Source organism: Staurois parvus, unplaced genomic scaffold (assembly GCF_062004578.1).
Source record: "Staurois parvus isolate SC_StPar_1 unplaced genomic scaffold, SC_StPar_1.0 ptg000198l, whole genome shotgun sequence".
In the NCBI taxonomy this organism is placed as follows: Eukaryota; Metazoa; Chordata; class Amphibia; order Anura; family Ranidae; genus Staurois; species Staurois parvus.
In genome coordinates this window covers 8,738,016-8,757,500 of record NW_028317994.1, presented here as the reverse complement: position 1 = coordinate 8,757,500, position 19,485 = coordinate 8,738,016, and the positions used below count along the sequence as shown (strand labels likewise).

General features: G+C 43.5%; 1 protein-coding gene across 3 annotated transcripts in view; it reads right to left on the bottom strand.

The window, feature by feature from the left end:
- Positions 1-11,182, bottom strand: part of MPDZ (multiple PDZ domain crumbs cell polarity complex component) — a 248,930-nt gene extending 237,748 nt beyond the window's left edge. For all 3 annotated transcript variants that reach the window (XM_089678090.1, XM_089678091.1, XM_089678092.1), the window contains exon 1: positions 10,988-11,182. The gene's annotated coding sequence lies outside the window, so the exon portion shown is untranslated. The remainder of the gene's footprint in view (positions 1-10,987) is intronic.
- Positions 11,183-19,485: the final 8,303 nt, after the last annotated feature.

Here is a 19,485-nt window from a genome sequence, read left to right as displayed (position 1 = left end):
GAGAGACCTTGCAGTGTAATGAGCACCAATTGGCTGCTCCACAGGAAAGGGGAGCGTCGGGCTTATCCTTTATCCCTTTTGCTGCCAGAGCAATGTTTGTGTTTTTTGCACACGTTTAAAAAATCATTTTAGGCCTGGAGATTACACAAAACCCCCAAACATAATATATTTTCTGAAAGCAGACACCTTAGAGAATAAAATAGTGGTAGATCCAATTTTTTTTATGTCGCACGATATTACCACAAAGTTTCAGTAAAAAATACACTAAGTTAATTTTAGGGTACAAAAAAAAATAATAAATTACCCTATTTTTTTTTTAAATATAAAAGACGAGGTTGCACCGAGTAAACAGATAACCAACATGTCAAACCTTACATTTGCATGCGCTTGTGAAATGGCGATGAACTTCAGTACCCTATATTTTCTATGGGCAACACTTTTAAAGCCCCTTATAGGTCATCAGTATAGTGTTACAGAAGATGTCTTATGCTAGAATTATTGCTCTCATTCTGGCGTGCGCGGCGATATGTAACGTTTATCGCAATCGATGTTTTCATGCGTAGACACCCCAGCATGTGCTTTTACATTTTTACGTGTGTATATGTGGGGATGGGGCTAAATTTTTTTTTGAGGGGATGGTATGTGCTTGGCTGTAACTTTAAGTTTTTCAATTTAATAAAAAAAAAATTTTATTTCACTTAGGGGACAAAAAGTCCACTGTGATGATTTTTGGTGATAAGTTCTCTTTATTATCTAAAAGACCCTGGATGTCTGCCCTGTGCTCCACTGAATATAATGCAGCGCACATCGCCCAGGATTACATTCTTTCCCAGCCTCCATGGCCGGGAATCTGTCAAGAAGGACCCAGAAGTGACATCATAACATTACTTCCAGGTCAGGACATGAAGAGAATGGAGCAGACGTGTCCGCTCTCCTCCCGCCGGCGGTGAACCGGTCCTGGGCCAGCAGATGGGCAAGCGGAGCCCGGGAGACATAGTGGGTGGGGGGAGGATCACATGGGGGGGGCAGAGGCTGAACCGGACAAGTGAGCCCTGCTGCTTAAGGGTTGAACAAAACTACCTGACTAGCGTCCAGAACTACATGTCCCAGGAGTTGGGCGATATAAATGAAACATCCCTGACCGTGTTTTACTATAGGCACCGTCCATCTTTCTTTGTACTCCTTACCTTTGCGAGGCCATACAGTTTTGAAGCCATCAGTTCCAAAAACATTTATCTTGGTCTAATCACTCCAGAATACAGAGTCCCAGTAGTCTTCTTTTTGAGCATGGGCCCTGGCAAATTCTAGGTGGGTTTTTTGTGCATGGGCTTTAGGAGAGGCTTCATTCATGGACGACACCCATGCATGCCATTCCTCTGCAGTGTATGCCATATTGTGTCATGGGAAACAATCAACCCAGTTTGACTTTCTACTTCTGTAGTTAATGGCATGAACTTGCATGGTGATTTTCTTCAACCCTTCTCATCAGAAAACACTCCTGGCGAGGTGTTAACTCTCGTGGAAGACCTGGATGCCTCTGTGATATGCTTGTAGTTCCATCTTTATTACATTTCTGTATCACTTTTGCTGCAGTATTGTGACTGAGAAGTAAAGCTTTGCTGATCTTCTTGTAGCCTTCACCTTTCTTGTGTAAAGAAGTTGTTTTCTTTCTCAGGCCTTATGACATTTCTCTTCCATGTGGTGCCATTGCTGACAGCATGAAATGGGAAGGAGTTTTCCTTGTTAAGTAATGCCCTTTTATAATTAACTGTCTGCTGGACACCTGTTTAATTAATAATTAGATTGACCTGTAGTCGGATTCAGTTACAAAGGTACTGTGCCAGAATGTAAACTGAACAATGCTTGTGCAGCTTCGTGTACATTCCAAAGAAGACTGCAGATAGGCTGGTAGGTTTCTTTTGGTCTGCCTGCTTGCAGTTTTCAAAAGCAGGACTTTAGTTTCACTTTAAAGTGGAATTAAACCTTCCTCTCCTTTACAGCCAAAGAAGCTGCCATCTTAGTGTCTGTTTGATCTGCAGTTGCCATGGTGCTGATCATGTGATCAGTTATGCCACCACCCATTTCAGGACTTGACAGTTTAGTTGAGAGCTCAAGCAACTGTGACCATTATCATTCATGGCATACTTTGGATGGAACGGTTTTGGGAAACAGCTAAAACAGGGGTGCTCAACCTGTGGAGCCTTCTGATGTGGCCCTCGACATCAAACCATGGAAGAGAATCCCCGTGGGTCAGCAACCCGCTGATCACGATCTGGGCTTGCCATTCAACACCCCAGAGCATCAAAGAGCATCAAGCTGGTGCCGACAGCGGAGGAAGCAGGCAGCCATGGAGGATGCAGAAGCCACATAAGCCAATGCTTCTTCTGCAATTTCAGCTCCTGTCCCAGGCAGAGTTATACCAAGTGCACTTCACCTGGGACCTTACTAGCAGCCTGGCGATGGAGAGCGATGCCAGCAGAAGCTGCAAGAGGAATTAAACAACAGATACACTGCAATTTTGCAATGGACATATTAGCACCTAGAAAAGGGTTAACAACTATTAGTCTACTTTCACACTGATCTGCAGGTGCAGCTCAGAGCACCTGCGGCTTTCCTGCGCGGTTAGTTGCAATGAGACATAGACCTCTCTATCCTGTGGGTATGGTGCACCAAAAGTCCTGAATGCCAGAGTTTTGGTATGCTTTCAGAAAGTGCACCACGTCTGCACGATAATAGACATTATGGCTAACCCACAGGAAAGCCGCAGGGGCACTGCATCAGTGTGAAAGCAGCCTTATAGGGGGCTCAGGACAGTAAGGGCATATTTACGTTTGCAATTTGGGGGGGGACCCCACAGTTGAGATGTGTTTTTACCACTGCCCAACCCACCACCAACCACTGTAGCATCAGGGGTTGCAATGGTGACCCCGTCCCATGCTCCAGGGGGTCCATGTAGACTCCCTATAACTTTCTGTTTTAAACTTGGACAGGAGAGGCGGCATATAACAGTAATGGATCCTCTGCTTTTCTTTTCTGAAACTGCTGAAAGCGTACTTCTCCTTTCCCTCCCGCCGGCATTCAGCAGCTGCAGGAAGAAAATGTTCATTCTGCTATTCATAATAAAAATATTTAAATTCTGAACCAGTTCATTGTGGCCCACAACCATTACAAAACCATTTAAGTGGCCCTCACTCTTCAAAAGGTTGCGCCCGCTGCATTAAAATGATGGGTTTTACTACACTTTAACTTATTTTTACTGTGCAAATAACAAAAAAGGTTTTTGCCTGTACTTCAGCTTGAATACTAACATTACATGTATTAACACCATACATTTACCAGGTAGCTATATTTTTTTCTGTAGTGGACCTTTAATTAACTATTCTTATTAAAAAAAATAAAGAGAACACCTTTGTCCTGAAGACCAAAAGGTTCCAGTCTGACAGCAGCCAATGTGTGATTCATGATAACTAAGTAATTAGTGTCATTCCTTCTTTCTCTGGTCTGTGTTTGCCAACATTCTTATCACTGGAATACTAGATAAACATTCCCTTAACAATCTACAACCTTTGTTTACTGAGCAAACAAAAAAGTCCACTGTGTAATTAAAATCAGCCTGAAATGCAATTATGTATCAACCACTGCTTTCAAAAATGTAAAGCATGCTACTTCATTTGTACAAGTTTAGTAACTATGTCCACTAGCCTTCAAGCATAGATAAAAAAATATATGGATCAATTAAAGAATGGTAATGACATGTACTGGCCTTCAATATCTGAATATAATAACATTTGAAAAGCATTTATAACAAACATAAAATACCATAAACGTTTTTTAAAAAAAGAAGATCTCATAATTGCTTCCAATAAGTGCACAGTGTAGGGCAATGTTATCAGTTGGTGTACACTCCATAAGAAATGCATCAAGACTGTTGAAGTTTTAGTAAATGCCATCCAATTCATAAACCTAATAACTGTAAATATCTGTACTTCTATAAATTGTTTGAAAAGCATTAATGAGGAAGAAGAGCCTAAAGCTGGGCATACACTAGTAGAATTTCTAGCAAAAAATTTGTATGAAAATTATCAGTACATCTGAATGGTGTTTGAAATTTAAAAGCAGATCTCTATTTTTTCTTTTAACATTCAATTTTGGAATCAATGAACTTTACAGAAATCCACATTACACATAGAAATTTGCACATTTAAATAAAAATTCCATCCTGGTCCTTCAAATAATCCTATCACTGAAGTCAAAAAAGAACATCGATTTGACCTTACCAATGATTAGGAAAAGCGAAATAATGTTCTTATAATGTCCTACAATGAAAAATATTGAATGAAATTCTACTAGTGTATACCCAGTTTTAGTGTAGCTATTCATAAAACTGTTCACTCCCCCAGCCTCCCACTGTGACAAACAGTGCCTAACCCCACCCTTCTCACCACCTTGTGATAAAGGACTGGCCAATCTCACACCTTGCTGTCACTTACATAACAAAGCCTCTCTCTGCTACACCCCACAGGGGCGGACTGACCATTTGGAAACTCGGGCACTGCCCGAGGGCCCGGGGTCAGTAGGGGGCCCCATGAGATGCCCCTGGTACCTTTTTCATAGGCTTTTTTGAGTTTGGGCAAGGACACAGGGGCCCCATAATCCCCTATTGCCCGGGGGCCCCATGAGTTGTCAGTCCGCCCCTGCACCCAAGGATATAACATTTTTTGAGGCCCCCCACATATGTACACACGTACAAACGTAAAAGCACATGCTGGGGCGCCTATGCATCAAAACGACGATTGTGATACAAGTCACATATCGCTACGCATGCCAGTGAGAGCAATAATTCTAGCACCAGACCTCCTCCGTACACTATACTGATGACCTATAAGGGCTTTAAAAGTGTCATCTATAGAAAATATAGGGTACTGAAGTTCGTCGCCATCTCACTAGCACACGCAAATTTAAGGTTTGACATATTGGATATCTATTCACTGGATGCAACCTCATATTTTACATTTTACAAAAAAATAGGGTAATTTATTGCTTTTTGAGCCCTAAAATTAACTGAAGTGTATTTTTTACTGAAATTTTGTGTTAATATTGTGTGACATAAAAATTTGGAACTACCTACTCTTGGGTCTCTGATTTCAGAAAATATATAATGCTTAGGAGTTTTGTGTAATCTACAAGCCTTAAATGGTTTTTTTAAACGTTTGCAAAAACCGCAAAAGCAGCTCTGGCAGCAAAAGGGATAAACGATAAGCCGGACACTCCCCTTTCCTGACGGGCAGCCAACCAGTGCTCATTACACTGCAAGGTCTCTCTCCTCCCTGCTAGTCCCTGGGTGCGGTGCTGGAGACAGGCAGGGAGGTAAGGAGGAGGAACAGAACAATGTTAAAAATATTAAACATTTAAGTCATCATAAAGCCCTTTTTGTTTTTAAAAGCCCCAGACATACCTAAAAGATTGTCATGAGGAACAAGTAGATTCAGCACCGAATTAGTCCCTGGACAAGTCGTTTTTTCAAAAATTTACACACACATTTGCTCAAATGTCCACCTGATAAGACAGACTGAACCCGTAGCCACATACGCATACTCAGTTTAGTGTGTATTGCTAGAGTTCTTTTTTTCTTGGGTGCATGTGATCAGCACAGGGCCAATCAGCACTGTCCAGACAGGGAGTCAGGAGTTTTGAATCCTCCTAGAGCAGAAAGAAAACTCCTCCTACAAGCCTTAACCAGTGCTCTGCTGGACACTGATAGAAGTCACTGTTCTAACTGCTAATGAGAAAAGGTATTTAGCAGTTTATATTTCCTAAAGTACTTCCTATTATAGGATCTCTGTAGACTACAACTGGCCTTTGAGTTCTCCTTTGGCCCGCTTCAAGCTCTGGTCCACTATGCCCGCCCTCCAGACTTCATTGCCGCTGATCTGCCCTCTCCATGTAAGCTCAGCTTAATTATATATGCATGTATCTTGTTTATCTTATGTATATTTGTATGCTTGTTTGTAAACTCATTTTGTATTGTCTTTATACATGCAATAGCACTATTCTCCCTTATATTCAAGCTACGGTCCTGAAGAAGCCAAATGCACAGGCAAAACGCGTTGACCGTATTTGATGTATGTAGTAATTATGTGCTCAGTGGTATTTTTATACACACGATCTTCCTTGCTTTTGCTCCCTCTTTTGAGGGGCATGTTTGTACTATGGGTCCTATTATGAATATATGACTCTTTTATGTCAATAAATGGTTGTATGTATTTTACTGTGTGGTCTCTTACTGTGCGCAAAGAAAATGAAGAATATTTACAAAAAAAGGTGTTACAAAGACACAAGAGACAATAAAGCAACAGAGAATTAAAAAAAGTAGAAAATGAAGAATACTTGCTAAGTCTTTGATATTAGTAGAGTCCAATTGATCAAGCAAAAATGGTACAGTGGCTCTCTTAAGACCAGTAGGTGTTCCTTGGTGATGTTAAAATGACAAAATGACAGCTAGTCAAAAGGTCCTGACATTCCCTTTTTCTGTGGTATCAAAGGGGTGTTGACAGAGACCATCTGACCAATCATCTGGTTTAAGGGGTGGGTGCTGAGAGGTCACCACATTTATGACCAAGGGATCAATGCATTAAAGGTTACCGCATGCGATAACAGGGTCATGTGACTCATTTGCATAAATTATTGCATGAGATAATAAAAGAGTCAATTCACCAAAGTAAAATATTAAATATCAGGTACATACCGCACATTTGATAAAATAGTGAGATAAATACCGCAAAACAACATGAGATAAATCATTAAAGTCAAATCATTATAAACACACATTTGTTATTTATCACCTGGTGTTTGCTGGTGGTATTTTAGAAATGTACAAAATAATAATTAGAGGAACTCTACTCTGGCCAGAAAGTGAAAAGTATACAATGTATCAGTGTAAAAATGTTCTCCTCTGAGCTCAGGAACAAAAATAAATTGTAACATTCATCAGAGGGAGATCATTTTGTGAATGAAAGCACACTACAATGTTTTCACAGTTTCATAGCATTGCTGTGTGCATTCTGGTGCAATGTTAGCCTGCAAAAAAAGAATTGTGAAAAAAACACCAAAATTAACACAAAATGTAAGTGCTAAATATCACAAAACAAATATTTAACACATTCGATAAATACGTTTTTTTAGGGAATTGACTACCTTTAAAATAAATTGTGCACAAGTTATTTTAACTAAAAAATTAAGGCGGTATTCATCTGTTAGTGAATTGACCCCCAAGTTCCAAATAAAGTATTCATATTTCTGAATACCTACCATTTACAATCTGCTACCATGCAGATTACTGGCCAGCATGAAATTAGCTTAAAAATGGATATAGACATGACAGGTATTAGATATTTATTTCTCATAGGAGGGGTGTGTTGGCCTAATCCACTCTGGTACCTCCTGGGATAGGGGTGTTTGGGTGGAAAATGCTACCCAATAACTGAGGGAGGTAAATATGTCTATATTCTGGCCGTATTGTCATTCTTTCATGAGTTATGAAACACACTGGAGTTTTAGAGTGTTGGCTGATAATCAGACTACCAGAAATGTGTATTCCACAGACTTAAAAGTAAGGTATTTATGACCCAATGTCTTTTAGTTCTCCGAACTGCTCAGACTTGGAAGGGGGACAGCTCTATTAGGGTTTCCAGACTGAAATTGTGGGTTGGGTTATGGAGGTGTCTGTGTGACCGATCAATGGATTGATAAGAAAGTCCTGGCATCAGTTAACAGTTGCGTATTGTTCCAGATGGCTCCTAGAGGATGTAAAAGGAGACCACTGCTGCCATTAGGCCTCCTTGTGTTACAAACTGTCAACTCCGAACAACATGGCTGCCACACACACAGCTATTTGTGTGCCTGGTAGGCACAACCATTACACCCACCTAACCAACCTAAACCTGTATAAAAATGGTGTGTAAACTTACCTCTTTCAATACGCTTCAGTCCAGTCACATGAACCTGCAGCTCTGACTCGTGGAGTGTTTGACAATAGCTGTGAATTCTGGGAGCCGTGATGTCACCCATAGGGTCCCATAGCCCAGCCGTTGTGAGTGCTTCCTCCTCTCCCCTGCAGCAGCTGCTCACTGACACAGGGGTGACAGAGCTGTGGGATCATGTGACTGGAGAAGATTAAGACTAAGCAAGTACACACATCTCTTTTTTTTTATGTTTGGATGCGCACTGCAACAGGATCGCATGGTACTTTTCTGTTTGCACTGCAGTTTACAAGGGTGATTTTTATGCTTTGCGGGAAACCAGCCCAAAAACACAGGTTTCCTGCACTGTGTTCTAATGTGAATGGGCCCTTAATCCATAGGGGTATTGACATCACCATTATTATTATTATACTGGAATTATATAACGCCAACAGTTTAAGCTGTGCTTTACAACATAAGGGCAGACAGTACAATTACTATACAAGGGGCAGCACAGTAGCTAAATGATTAGCACTTCCACCTGGCAACACTAGGGTCATTGGTTTGAATCCCAGCCACGGCACCACCTGCCTGGAGTTTGCATGCTCTCCCTGTGCCTGTGTGGGTTTCCTCTGGGTACTCCGGTTTCCTCCCACACTCCAAAGACATGCTGGTAGGTTAATTGGATCCTGTCTATATTTTCCCTAGTATGTATGTGTATGAATGTAAGTTAGGGACCTTAGATTGTACACTCCTTGAGGGTTAGGGATTGATGTGAATGTACAATATATATGTAAAGCAATGTGTAAATTGACAGCCCTATAATAAATAAATTAATACAGGAGGATTCAGAGGGCCCTACTTGTTAGAGCTTACCATCTAAGCCCTGGTTCACATATGTGCGGGTAGTGCCGCTGCAGATCCACACAACAATCAATGCAGCCGCACCACCTGCACAGAGGAAAGCGGACCCGTGGGCAGGTGCCATTAGTTCTAATGGCATGCCGCCTGCACTGGAAAACGCACCTGTACTGGGAACCGAGGTTCCTGTGCAGGCCGCATTTTCAGAAGAAGTGCAGGGACTTCTTCCCTGCATGTCATGAATGGGCTCTTGTGCCCGCACAAAACGCAGGCTGCATATATGTGAACCAGGGGTAAGAGGGAGGGTCAAGAAATACAAACGGTAATAACTGTGGAGTATGGACTGATGGGCAAAATACATGTACAGTTGTTAGGTGGGGCAGGATAGCCTCATCCACCTTCATCCTTGGGTCTTTTTTTTTTATGAGTGCTGCAGGATGAGGAATGACCAACCCACAGCTGAGTGCAGTAAGAAAAAAAAAAAAAAAGTGCAATCAGAGAGTGTGACTAGAGACAAGTTTGGATGATGCCTGAGCACATCTCTAATCCTAAATATGACTCAAAGATTGTAACAGATCACAGATCTAACGAGCAGGGCCCTCTGTTTCCTCTTGTACCAAATTGTATTGTAACTGTAATGTCTACCTTCATTTTGTAAAGCACTGCGCAAACTGTTGTCGCTATATAAATCCTGTATAATAATAATAATGTAACATAAAACACAGTTCCAAAGCAGTGTATATTATTATTATACAGGATTTATATAGCGCCAACAGTTTGTCAGCGCTTTACAACATAACGGGAGACAATACAATTATTTATTTCAGGTACTTATATAGTGCTGTCAATTTTACGCAGTGCTTTACATATATATTGTTCATTCACATCAATCCCTAACCCTCAAGGGGTGTACAGTCTAAGGTCCCTAACTCACATTCATGCATACTCATACTAGGGATAATTTAGACAGGATCCTAATAACCTACCAGCATGTCTTTGGAGTGTGGGAGGAAACCGGGGCACATGGAGGAAACCCACACAGGTACAACATGTAAACTCCTGACAGGCTGTGCCGTGGTTTGGATTCGAACCAACGACCCCTAGTACTGCCAGGCGGAAGTGCTAAACATTTAGCCACTGTGCTGCCCATTTACAATACATTTCAGTACAGAACAGGGGCGGACTGACCATTCGAACACTCAGGCACTGCCCGAGGGCCCGGGGTCTGTAGGGGGCCCTATGAGATGCCCTTGGTACCTTTCATTGGCTTTTTTGGGTGTTGGCGAGGACACAGGGGCCCCATGATCCCCTATTGCCCGGGGGCCCCATGAGTTGTCAGTCCGCCCCTGGTACAGAAAGGAATAGGAGGGCCCTGCTCGTGGAGCTTACAATCTAAACTGATGAACTTGAACATATTTGGACTACGATCTGAACCAGGGGTGGACTGACAACTCATGGGGCCCCCGGGCAATAGGGGACCATGGGGCCCCTGTGTCCTTGTCCAAATTCAAAAAAGCCTATGAAAAAGGTACCAGGGGCATCTCATGGGGCCCCCTACTGACCTCGGGCAGTGCCTGAGTTTCCAAATGGTCAGTCCGCCCCTGATCTGAACCCATATAGCTGTCACCTGTACAGGCCAATCATCTACAACTGGAGCATTTCCCTGCCCCGCAGCAGACAAATACACGCCCCCTGGTCCAGCCACAGATGATTGGCCCGTTCGGGTGACAGCTTCCTGGCGAGCTCATCTCTATCCCCAAGATGGACTATACCTTTAACAAGTCCACACAAACAAGCAATGACAGCTACAGCTTAGTATTTGGTATATACCATTGGCACCTTATTTCTCATTCAATTTTAAAAAAGAAAAGCAAATCAAAGATAAAAAAGAGAAATATTTCTCATGATAAACAGCCAGCCTATGAAATAAAAATCAAAAAGGAATGAGGTGAATAGAGCTCATGCCTGGTAAGCACAATATAATATGTAGTCAGAAGGTGCCTGCCCTGTATGAACACTTGTCCTGTCCTCACACACTGATGTACAACAATGCACTAAGTGTAGGACAGAGAAGCAGAAATTCCATCCACTCTTCCATCTATCAGTGCTGAGCCCCCTAGCTATGGCTAGATCAGTGCCCACTCCCCAGCACTGGCGCCCTTCATCACCTGTTTCTCGGCTCTGGCGTTATTGGTGACCTCCCCTCCGCTGCTGCTTCCTCCTGCCTGTTGTCACTGGGAACATCGGTACAGATGGGGGTCGGGGACACTGAACGTGGTCCGGAGGCCGCTAGCGGTCCACGCTCCGTGACGTCAATCCGCTGGCAGCGCTTTACGTCATGGGCAGTAGGGGCTGGCCAGTATGGAGAGGAGACTGGGGATGAGAGAGGGAACAATGGATGGTGTGCGGGGAGGAGGAGGAGGTGGGATGATGAGGAGCTCTGGAGGAGAAGACAGGCGCGGCGGCTGTGTGATTTTATAGCGGATCTGTATGAGGACACACACTGTATAGGGCTGTAGGCTATGCAGATGTGCCTCCACACTCATATATAATATATAGAAGGTGTGTGTGTCAGTGCTCCTCTCTCTGTGGATGTGCTTTTCTCCACTGTTCTTACATATTTAGTGCTTTTAAATGGTTGTAAACCTATGACATGAAATATGAACGGAACATATCCCTCAATAGTGTGTACTTGTCTCAGTCCAGAGCACTATCATTTCTGTTTGCTGCCCCACTCCTCTGCTATCAGCATGAATCACTTCTGACAGGTTTTCCTGACACCAAGAGAAAAAAGGTGACAGAAGGAAATTCCAGCACACAGCCTATGAATGAGAGCCTCAGCTCTGTTCCTGTGCTTTGTGAAAAGTGCTGTGTCCTTTCCCTCCAATCAGCTCTCAGAACTCTCCTCACTGTGCTCTGTAGTGTGTAGGCTAGGTTCACACCTATGCAGTTTGCATTTGATCTGTTTGCGGTGCATTTTGCATATGCATTTTTGATGCGGTTTACAGGGTTTTTTCTTGTCGCTTGGCAGATTTAAAACGCAAAACGAGGCAAAAACACACTATATGCTTTTCTGCAGCATTTCCATTGAAGTCTATAGAACCAAAAACACATCTTTTTGCATTTAAAAAAAGTCCCTGACCCTTTACAAAAATGGATGAAAACGTGGAGATTTGAGCCTGTCCCATAGGAAATCATGTTAAATGGACTGTAGTGTGTTTCTGCAAATGCTGTGGAAATCGCTTAGCTGTGAACCTAAGGTAACTTCAGCTCTCCGCCCCCTTTTTTCTGAATTCTCAGGCAATACCAGATTTTATTTTTATTTCAGGTACTTCTATAGCGCTGTCAATTTACACAGCATTTTACATACATATTGTACATTCTCATCAGTCCCTAACCCTCAAGGGGTGTACAATCTAAGGTCCCTAACTTACATTCATACTAGGGCCAATTTAAACAGGATCAAATTAACCTATCAGCATGTCTTTGGAGTGTGGGAGGAAACTGAAGTACCAAGAGGAAACTCCAGGCAGGTGGTACCACGGATGGGATTCAAATCAACTATCCTAGTACTGCCAGACGGAAGTGCTAACCATTTAGCCACTATGCAGATGGAGAGAAGGATGTGGATAAATGGGTATAACTTTTGTAGGAGGATTTGTTTTATCTCTTTGTATCACCTGAGGTTAGTCACTTTATTGGGTATATGTATCGGTTTACAACCACTTTAAGGGCTTGTTTACACTTGCTTCAAAATGTGGCATTTGACACATTTTTTTAAAGCACCCTGAATGCACCTGTCACTTAATGAAATAGCCTACAGTCTTGTTTACACAAAGACTGTCTCCAACCCCATGTTGCTTTCTTGGTGCTTCAAAGCGTCTCCAAAGCCTCCATAGAATTCTATGACAAAGCTCTCTTACAGCACCTGCAGCTTTTTTTTTGGAGGATTTGCAGGCGGCACATTTGGTGTGGGACAAAAGGAAGGTGAGAAGGGTCCATACTAGATTGGAGCAACTAGCAGACAGCACAGGTGGTGTACAACGTGGGAATGCTATAACAGAGGGTCCGGAGAAAGAGGACTGAGCGGCAGAAGATCAGCAGAGCTGAGGGACCAGAGCAGGAGCAGCTAGCACATGTCACACGTGAGCAGCATAGGAGCAATATAGCGGAAGATAAACAGTGACCAGAAAGAGAAGGATCAGCAAACCAGAGGATCAGGAGAGCTGGCAGTTACTAAGCAGGAGATCAGCAGAGCTGGGGGTTACTACTGTGTGGGGAATCAGCAGAGCTGGGAGCTACTACTGAGTGGGGAATCATTAGAGCTGGTGGCTACTACTGAGTGGGGAATCAGCAGAGCTGGGGGCTACTACTGAGTGGGGAATCAGCAGAGCTGGGGGCTACTACTGAGTGGGGAATCAGCAGAGCTGGGGGCTACTACTGAGTGAGGAATCAGCAGAGCTGGGGGCTACTGCTGAGTGGGGAATCAGCAGAGCTGGGGGCTACTGCTGAGCGGGGGGATCAGCAGAGCTGGGGGCTACTACTGAGCGGGGGGACCAGCAGAGCTGGGGGCTACTACTGAGTGGGGGACCAGCAGAGCTGGGGGCTACTACTGAGCAGGGGACCAGCAGACCTGGTGGCTACTACTGAGCGGGGGACCAGCAGACCTGGAGGTTCCTACTGAGCTGGGCATCAGCGGAGCTGGAGGTTCCTACTGAGCTGGGGATCAGTGGAGCTGGAGGTTCCTACTGAGCGAGGGATACGCAGAGCTGGGGGTTACTACTAAGCAGGGGATAAGCAGAGCTGGGGGTTACCACTGAGCGGTGGATCAGCAGAGCTGGGGGTTACCACTGAGCGGTGGATCAGCAGAGCTGGGGGTTACCACTGAGCGGTGGATCAGCAGAGCTGGGGGTTACCACTGAGCGGTGGATCAGCAGAGCTGGGGGTTACCACTGAGCGGGGATCAGCAGAGCTGGGGGTTACCACTGAGCGGGAGATCAGCAGTGCTGGGGGTTACTACTGAGCGGGAGATCAGCAGTGCTGGGGGTTACCACTGAGCGGGAGATCAGCAGTGCTGGGGGTTACTACTGAGTGGGAGATCAGCAGTGCTAGGGGTTACTACTGAGCGGGAGATCAGCAATGCTGGGGGTTACTACTGAGCGGGAGATCAGCAGTGCTGGGGGTTATTACTGAGTAGGAGGTCAGCAGAGCTGGAGGTTACTACTGAACATGAGATCAGCAGAGCTGAGATTTACTACTGACCTGGGAATCTGCAGAGTTGGGGGTTACTACTGAGTGGGGTGTCACAATCATGCCCACAGGGAGAGGTTCGGTTCTCCATTTTGCTCCAAACGTCTCTAATTTGGTATTGCTCTTAAACTCATGCCATCACCTGAGGGGGGGGGGGAGGTGTAGTAATCGTGCATACAAGAGCCAGGCATTGGCTCTCACTGTATTAAGAAGTCTTCATGTATCCCCTCATTCCCCCTCCCTCAGGAATGCGTTCAGTGTAGCTGTCTATGCCATCCTTTTCCCAAATAAGGCAATAGGGTTGTCTGTTGTAAGAAGATACCAATTGATTTTTGTAGAAAAGAAGCTGTTATGCTTTGTGTGTAGTCAGAGAAGTAAGGACCGTCTGCGTTTTAACATCTAGAAGACCGAGAGAAAGCTAAGTCTTCTGCGTGACCAGAAATCCCTTTTAAGCTCATGAAACTTGAAGCTGTTTAAAACCAAGGCTGACTGGCAAGTTGTCATGAACACTGATGGCGACCTCTAGTGGCCCACTGGCCGGAGTCCCCCAGGGCGCGGAGTCTAAGCCCAGGTCTGCTGGTTCACCAGAGCCCCTGATGGTGGGGATGGACTTGAAGCAGACCAGGACCAGGTCGCGACCCCTGAGTGACACCAACCATGGTAAAGGCAACCGCCAATGGCGTGTAGTGGGTAGGAGCCAGATGTGAAGAGGTGTGACGTGGTCAGGCAAGCTGGGTAGGTAACAGCAAGGCAGACGGTACAGATCGGTAGACAAAGAGTAATCGGGTCACAAGCTGGGTTCGATAACAGGAGGTCAGACAAAGGGAGCAGGCAGAGGATGGTCAGGGCGAGCCAAAGGTCAGGGCAAGAGAAGACAGCAGTATCAGGTCCAGGCAGGGTCAGCAACAAGGCAATCAGCATACAGGAAGAGCAGGAACACAGGAACAGGGAGAAGACCATCAGGCAACTTGTGTCTGTGCAGGGCTGGTTTAAGTAGCGCACCTGGGTCCTAGTGCCAGCCTTCCTGCATGTCTTGTCGGACACCTACGTATGTGCAGACTCATGCGTCGCGGTGGTCCCTGACACAAGTACTTTAACGCTTTAAACTCTTTTCTGTTATCTGTTTGTTGTGCTGTTATGCTCTGTGTATGTATGTATATGTATGTGTATATATATATATATATATATATATATATATATATATATATATATATATATATATATATACATATTGGTTACATCTTCTTTCTGTAAATATTTTTACTGCACCCTTTTAACCTTTTGGTAATAAATCTTACTTTCTGAAAGTGTTGAACTGTTTCTATAGCTCTTGAATGTAACTTACGAATCCCTGCCGCTGAAGAGCCCTACTATGAGTGTTTAACCCTCTGTATAACCGGTCTGTAGAGATAGCGGTATACCGACGTGTAACCAATCATCCTAGTGTATTGCTGCGTTTTTCTCTTTCTCTGTATAAAAAGGAGGTGGTGGCAGTGTGAAGGGTTAATTGCTTAATTAACCTGACCCAGTAACAATCGCATTCAGGCTGCTGGTACGTTGATTGTGGTCCAATTAGCTGGAAAATCGGTGTGCAGGGTGCAGCTGGGTGTGGCATTGTTACACACGTGACATCGCTGTTTTAGATTGGCTAGTCCTTTGGTCACAAGTTTGGTGAGAAGGGCTGGGGTCTGACGCTGCGCCCGTCACATGGGGGATCAGCTTAGCTGGGGGTTACTACTGAGTGGGGAATTGGTAAAGCTGGGGGTACTGCTGAGTGGGAGGTCAGCAGAGCTGGAGGTTACTATTGTACAGGAGATCAGCAGAGCTGGGATTTACTACTGAACAGGGAATTAGCAGAGATGGGGGTTGCTACTGAGCAGGAGATCAGCTTAGTTGGGGGTTAATACTGAGCGGGAGATCAGTTTAGTTGGGGGTTACTACTGAGCGGAGGATCAGTTTAGCTGGGATTACTACTGATGTTAACACTGAGTTGGGGATCAGCAAAGCGAGGGGTTCCTAGTGAGCGGGGGATCAGCAAAGCTGGGGATTACTACTGAGCTGAGGATCAGTTTAGCTGGGATTACTACTGAGTTGTGGATCAGCAAAGCGAGGGATTACTACTTAGTGGAGGATCAGCAAAGCTGGGGGTTACTACTGAGTGGGGGGATCAGCAGAGCTTGGGGTACTACTGAGCGGGGATCAGTAACGCTGGGGGCACTACTGATTGGGGTATCAGCAGACCTGGGAGTACTACTGAGCAAGGGATCTGCTGAAAGAGGGTATTAAAAAGCTGGGGATCTGCTCAACAAGGATACCAATGTGCTGGGGATCTGCTGAATAGGGGTATTAACTACTTGCCATCCAGAAGATTTACCACCCCCCCTTCATGACCAGGCTATTTTTTGCTGTTTGGCACTTTGCTATTTCAACTGGTCGTGCAATGCTGTACCCAAACTTTCTTTTGGTGGTATTTGATCACCTGTGTGGTTTTTACTTTTAGTGCTATAAACGAAAAAAGACAGAAAATTTTGACAAAAAAAACTATATTTTTCACTTTTGGTTCTAAAAAATATCCAATAAAAGGATTTTGCAGAGAGGCATGTTGAGTCTATAGAACATTTTATTTTTTGCCACAAATTTTTTGAAAATGACAATTTTTTATTTATTTATTTTACACAAAGTTGTCACTGTAATGATATATTGCTCATGCCTGCCATGGCTATATGTAGAATAACACCCCAAAACACATTCTTCTACTTCTCTCGAGTATGGGGATACCACATGTGGGAGACTTTTTGGCAGCCTAGCTACATACAGGCCCCCAAAATCCAATGACCACCTCCAGGCTTTCAAAGGACTTATTTCCTCATATCACTTCCCCACTACCTATCACAGTTTAGGAGGCTCTAAAATGCCAGAACAGTACAAACACCCCCCCCCCAAATGACCCATTTTTGGAAAGTAGACACTCCAAGGTATTTGCTAAGAGGGATGGTGAGTATTTTACAGATGTCATTTTTGTTACGGGTTTTAAGAAAGAAAAGAAAAAATACATTTTTGTTTTCTTGCTTCGTTTTCCAAAAACGTGACAACTAATGAGATCTGCAAAATACTCACCATGCCTCTTAGCAAATATCTTGGAGTGTCTACTTTCCAAAAAGGGGTCATTTGGAGGGGTTGCTCCTACTATCCTGGCATTTCATGGCCAACATTAGAAGCTTATGCCACACACCACCCATTCTCGAAGACCAAACCTTTTCTGACACTTTTTGTTAACATGAAAAAAGTGTTTTTTTGCTGGAAATTACTTTGAACCCCAAAACATGATATATTTTTTAAAGCAGAGGCCCCAGAGAATAAAACGGTGGGTGTTGAAATCTTTTACGTCCCACAGTATTTGGGCAGCGATTTTTTTCAAACAAAAATCTTTTGGGAAAAATACATTTTTACATTTTTTACAATTTTAGTGCACAAAAACACAATATATTGCCCAATTGTTTGATAAAATATAAAAGGTGATGTTACGGCGAGTAAATAGATACCAAACATGACATGCTTTAAAATTGCGCCTGTCCGTGCAATGGCGACAAATACAGTGGGGCAAAAAAGTATTTAGTCAACCACTAATTGTGCAAGTTCTCCCACTTAAAAAGATGAGAGAGGCCTGTAATTGGCATCATAGGTAGACCTCAACTATGAGAGACAAAATTAGAAAACAAATCCAGACAATCACATTGGCTGATTTGGAAAGAATTTATTTGCAAGCAGCTTGGTGTGAACAAATCAACTGTGGGAGCAATAATTAGAAAATGGAAGACATACAAGACCACTGATAATCTCCCTCGATCTGGGGCTCCACGCAAGATCTCCCCCTGTGGGGTCAAAATGATCACAAGAACGGTGAGCAAAAATCCCAGGACCACACGGGGGGACCTAGTGAATGACCTGCAGAGAGCTGGGGCCAACGTAACAAAGGCTACCATCAGTAACACACTGCACCGCCAGGGACTCAGATCCTGCAGTGCCAGACGTGTCCCCCTGCTTAAGCCTAGTACAGGAACTTATAATTCAGTGAATGGTAATACTGGTGCTGACAGAAGACCAGCAGGGATTCTACTCCCAAGTGTTTCTGCTGGGAAAACCTTCAGGAAACATCCATCTAATTCTCAATATAAGACAGCTGAACAAAACATTTCTATACAAAAAATTTCACATGCACTCCCTCTTTAAAGTAAGGAATCTCCTTGGCATTGATTGAACTAAAGGACGCCCACCTTCACATTGCAATTTGTCATCGATCACAGAAAGTTCCTAAGGCTAGTGATAAGATCTGGAGATCAGGTAGTGCATCCCCCCTATGAGTATTCATGGAAATAATGGCAAAAGCTCTGGCACCTCTGAGCCTGAGAGGGGTAGCAGTGATTCCAGTGATCTGCAAATACTCACCATGCTTCTTATCAAATTTCTTGGGGTGTCTACTTTCCAAAAAGGATCATTTGGTGGGGCTTGGTGCTATCCTGGCATTCCAGGGCCTCCAAAACTGTGATAGGTAGTCAGCATGTGTAATGAAGAAATAAAGCCCTTTAAAAGCCTGAAGGTGCTTATTGGATTTTGGGGTCCTGTACTTGGCTAGACTGCCAAAAAGTCTCTCACATGTGGTACCCCATACTCATACATGTCACATAGTACTCACGCAGCGATTTTTCAAATGCAAATTTTTTGAAAAAAAAAATACACTTTTTTTACATTTAATGCACAAAAACACAATATGTTGGCCAATTATTTGATAAAATATTAAAGATGATGGTATGTCGAATAAATAGATACCAAACATGATATGCTTTAAAACCGTGCATGCCCCATGCAATGGCGACAAACTGCATACATTTTTATTATCCATAGGCAATGCTTTACCATTTTATATTTAAAGAGGAGGTCTAGTGCTAGAATTACTGCTCTTGATCTGACATATGCAGCGATACCTCACATGCATGCGCAACCACTGTTTGCATACTGACACAGGGTCAAAACGTGCGAACTCAGGTGCGTGTGTTTTTTTTTTCTGTAAATTATTTAGATTTTTTTTATTATTTTTACACTGTCCCTTTCATTTTTTTTCATAATTTTTTACGCTATTACAGGGAATGCAAATATCCCCTATAACTTCAATGGGCATTGTCTTATATTCTTTTTTGAGAAATCTGGGGTCTATCATACTCTAGATATCTCCTCTGCCCTTACATTATCTAATCTCACCAAGATCGGTGTGATCAGATGCTTTCCCAATTTACAAATGGCGCTGTTTAGTGGGGAAAATAATTATTAGATCCCCTGCAGATTTTGTAAATGTGCCCACTTACAAAGAAATGAAGGGTCTATAATATTTATCATAGGTGTATTTTAAATGATAGAGACA